Source organism: Macaca nemestrina, chromosome 20, assembly GCF_043159975.1.
Source record: "Macaca nemestrina isolate mMacNem1 chromosome 20, mMacNem.hap1, whole genome shotgun sequence".
NCBI classification, from domain to species: domain Eukaryota; kingdom Metazoa; phylum Chordata; class Mammalia; order Primates; family Cercopithecidae; genus Macaca; species Macaca nemestrina.
Genome location: NC_092144.1, coordinates 44022733 through 44027537, shown reverse-complemented (window position 1 = coordinate 44027537; position 4805 = coordinate 44022733). Strand labels below are relative to the sequence as shown.

Here is a 4805-nt window from a genome sequence, read left to right as displayed (position 1 = left end):
TGCACAGCAAAATAAACTGTCATCAGAGTGAACAGGTAACCTACAGAATGGGAGAAAATTTCTGCAATCTATCCATCTGACAAAAGGCTAATATCCAGAATCTACAAAGAACTTAAACAAATTCACAAGAAAAAAACAACCCCATCAAAGTGGGTAAAGGATATGAACAGACACTTCTCAAAAGAAGATATTTATGCAGCCAACAAACATATGAAAAAAAGCTCATCACACTGGTCATCAGAGAAATGCAAATCAAAACCACAATGAGATACCATTTCATGCCATTTAGAATGACGATCATTAAAAAGTCAGGAAATAGCTTTTCCCTTTTGCGGCCATCACCGAAGTGGGAGCGGCCAAAATGAAGTTTAATCCCTTTGTGACTTCCGACCGAAGCAAGAATCGCAAAAGGCATTTCAATGCACCTTCCCACATTCGCAGGAAGATTATGTCTTCCCCTCTTTCCAAAGAGCTGAGACAGAAGTACAACGTGCGATCCATGCCCATCCGAAAGGATGATGAAGTTCAGGTTGTACGAGGACACTATAAAGGTCAGCAAATTGGCAAAGTAGTCCAGGTTTACAGGAAGAAGTATGTTATCTACATTGAACGGGTGCAGCGGGAAAAGGCTAATGCACAACGTAGGCATTCACCCCAGCAAGGTGGTTATCACTAGGCTAAAACTGGACAAAGACCGCAAAAAGATCCTTGAACGGAAAGCCAAATCTCGCCAAGTAGGAAAGGAAAAGGGCAAATACAAGGAAGAAACAATTGAGAAGATGCAGGAATAAAGTAATCTTATATAAAAGCTTTGATTAAAACTTGAAGCAAAGAAAAAAAAAAAAGTCAGGAAATAATAGATGCTGGAGAGGATATGGAGAAATAGGAACGCTTTTACATTGTTGGTGGGAGTGTAAATTAGTTCAACCATTATGAAAGAGTGTGGCGATTCCTCAAGGATCTAGAACCAGAAATACCATTTGACCCAGCAATCCCATTACTGGGTATATACCCGACGGATTATAAATCATGCTACTATAAAGACAAATGCACACGTATGTTTATTGTGGCACTGTTCACAATAGCAAAGACTTGGAACCAACCCAAATGCCCATCAATGATAGACTGGACAAAGAAAATGTGGCACATAATACAGCATCGAATATTATGCAGCCATAAAAAAGGATGACTTCCTGTCCTTTATCAGGACATGGATGAAGCTGGAAACCATCATTCTTAGCAAACTAACACAAGAAGAGAAAACCAAACACCACATGTTCTCACTCATAAGTAGCAGTTGAACAATGAGAACACACGGACACAGGAAGGGGAACATCACACACTGGGGCCTGTTGGGGAGTGGGGGGCTATGGGAGGGACAGCATTAGGAGAAATACCTAATGTGTAGATAGCGGATTGATGGGTGCAGCAAACCCGCATGGCACATGTATAGCTATGTAACAAACCTGCACCTTCTGCACATGTATCCCAGAACTTAAAGTATAATAAAAACATTTTTTTCAATCTAAAATCCCTCATGGCCCCACGGGCCATTGTGTCTACCAATGGCTTTTGCTGTAGTCTGCATGTTTGTAACCCTCAAAATTCCTATGTTGAAATCTAATCATCAATATGGTGGTTTTGAAAGGTGTGGGACCTTTGGGAGACGATTAAGTCAACAAGTTGGAACTCCCATGAATGCGATGAGTGCGCTTATAAAAGAGGCCCCAAACAGCTGTCTTGACCCTTCAGCCACATGAGGACGCAGCTAGAAGACACCCTCTAGGAACCAGAAAGCAGCCCTCGCCAGACTCTGAATGTTCTGGCATCTGGATCTTAGACTTCTCAGCCTTCAGAACTACGAGGAATAAATCTCTGTTGTTTATAAGCAACTCAGTTTATGGTTTTTGTTACAAGAGACTGAACAGACTAAAACACCTTTACCTGGCATAAATGTCTAGACAACTGGTTCTGGTCATATAGCAAGAGAAACATAAAAGACCTTGCTAGGAACTTTTGCTCTGAGCTCTTCCAAAGTCAAGATTGACTGAACAGATGTTGTTGGCTCAATCAAGAAATGAAGCATGTCATGTATGAATATGAATTTTTGGGGTATCATTCCTGGAGAATTTGAGAATCTAAGTAAATATTAATAGAATTGATTATAAACCATTTACTAAATTAAGAAGGAGCCTGATTTCTGCCTCATGCTATGATCTAATGAAATGACCAGAATTTTTTCTTGCTTTCAACAAGAAGAAAACCAGATGCAATATATGAAAACAGTAACACAATTTTCAGGCATTGGGGAAGAAGCAATGAAGGACTGGGATCTCAACGAAGAAGATACAAAGTATGTGTGTGATACCTAACCTTGTTTTAACCTGAATTGATGCTCCCTTAGCTGAGAGAGCCAGACAGACTCCATCGTGGCTCCTTCACTTACAGCTCCTTACCCGCCCCCTTCCTCAAGGACTTAACTTTTACAAGCAGACTCCCAGCACATCCAAGGATGAAATTAACTGCTAAGATACTGTGGCAAGCGATATCCGCAGTTCCTAGGATTTCCTCCGGTTGATAACACACAAATCCCCGCGTCTATCACCTTGTGATAGATTTAAAGCCCCTGTACCTGGAACTGTTTGCTTTCCTGTAACCATTTATTCTTTTAACTTTTTACCTGCTTTACTTCTGTAAGATTGTTTTAACTAGACTCCCCCCTCCCCTTTCTAAACTAAAGTATAAAAGAAAATCTAGCCCCTTTTTTGGGGCTGAGAATTTTGCGCACTAGCTGTCTCTCAGTCGCCAGCCAATAAAGGACTCCTGAATTCATCTCAGAGTGTGGCGTTTCTCTGTAACTTGCTCAGTTACAACATTTGGAGGCCCCAGTGAGATTTTTTGCCACTGGATGAGAGCCGGACTCGTTCCAGGCTCCCCCGGGGCAAACAGCGGACTTATAGGGGAGGCGCCACCTGAAGATGTTCCAGGGGCCCATAAGACCCTGTCTTCCACAGGGAAACGGATCGGCCACCAGTGTGTGCCCACAAAAATTCAACTCCTGAGTCCTCAGTTTCTGATCCTGGGAAGGTAAGTCAGATCTGACTTTCCTTCTCTCAGGGGAAAGCGGCTCTGACAAGGGCCCTCCCTTTTTGACTCTGCCCGCATTCCAGGATGCTGGAGGACAGAGTCCTGGTTTTCTGTTAGGCCTCTCTGTTAAGACTAGTCTGTCTATCTCTCTTTCTCTCTCTCTTTCTCCCCACCTCTGTCTTTCTCTATCCTTCTCCTTCTCTCATTCAGGTCTCCCAGAGACCTCTGTTTTGGAACGGGAATAAGAAAACTGTTATAAACTCCGTGTGAATGAGTACGTGAATGTGGAGTTCAAGGGCTTGCACTTGAATTTCCAGTTTGTAGCTCTACGGTGAAAGTTACAGAGTTCGAGTGGGCCTTCACCTGCAGTTCCGTAGGGACCTCATAAGGCTTAAGGCAGCATCGGGCATAGCTCGATCCAAGCCGGGGATTTATACCAGCCCGCCAATGCTAAGAGGAGCCTAAGTACCCTCATGGGGAGTGGCCAGGTGAGCATCTGACTGATCCTATCGTGGGACCCTCTCCCTTTGTCTGTCTATTAAAAAAATGTCATAATTGTTTATATGCCCAGGGTCTATTGTCTTGTTTGGTAAAATTTTGTATGTCAGATCGTCGATACTGCCCCAGACAACTGGATAAGAACTTCTTCAAGGTCCTCAGTACTGATTTTCTATCACAGGAGGTCAAATTTCTCATTAGTCGTTTGGGCTGGACATCTCAGTCCTGCCCTTTCTGTCAGAAACAAATCAGGTGTTGTTATGGGAAAGAGTGTGGGAAACATTCGCCCGTTTGGAATTTCTGGTACCATAAAGGTTGCTGGCTTTTAGATTGCCACACACCATGCCCAAGTGACTAGACCACCTCCACATTAGACCAGTGGTGGATTCAAAATAGCCACCCCTCAGACCTCCTTGCTCATCTTTTCTGTCATCCCATAACTTTTTCCATGCCCCTGGACAAGGCACTGTGCAGGGAAACCTCCACCCATACTGCTCTACTCTGTCCAGAGGTCTCAGGCATGTCTCTTCGGGCTGCCAGACCCAGGGGCCAGGCACACCTCTGCCACTTTACGAAAAAAACAGCCTCCTTCCCCAAGGCAGGGGCTCCTGACCCACAAGCGAGGAGTGGAGGGTGATGGTGCCGGACGTCCTGCCCCAAAGACCCCCGCGGGCACCCGGCTCCTGCACCTTCAGGCGTCAAAGCCCCCAACTTCCCCGAGCACCAGTGCATCTGCACCCGGCTCAGAACGCAGGGGCCCAGGCTGCTGCGGTGACCTTGGCCCAGGGCCAGGCTTCTGAGCCAGGCTTGCAGTGCCTGACGGGGCCTGGAGGTGGGGCAGGGGAACGGCAGAGTCACCCTGGTGACCCAGCGCTGCCCAGCACGCCTCCTCCCAGCCTGAAAAGATCTGAGTGGCCCCTTTTCCTCCTCATCCCCAGCCTTAACCCCACACATCTCGTTTTCCTGTGTCGCAGCAAGTCCAGTGTCTCCAAGACTTGGCTCCGTCCTCCCTTTTTAAACCCTTAAAAGAAAAGGCCAAGTTTTAACTTTTTACCTTCAAGTCGTGGAGACACCAAAGATATGTAGGCTATAGGTTAAAAAGGAGGGGGGGGATCACGTAGGTCCCACTGGCCTTGGACCCACCTCTTGTCCTCCCGCTAGATCTCAAAGCTTAAAGAGACAGTCCTTATGTGGCAAGAAGTGTTGACTATTGTTGTTTT

General features: G+C 45.5%; 1 pseudogene; it reads left to right on the top strand.

Annotated features, from left to right (window-relative positions):
• The first annotated feature begins 311 nt into the window (after nt 1–311).
• On the top strand, nt 312–808 carry LOC105495559 (large ribosomal subunit protein uL24-like; annotated as a pseudogene).
• Nucleotides 809–4805: the final 3997 nt, after the last annotated feature.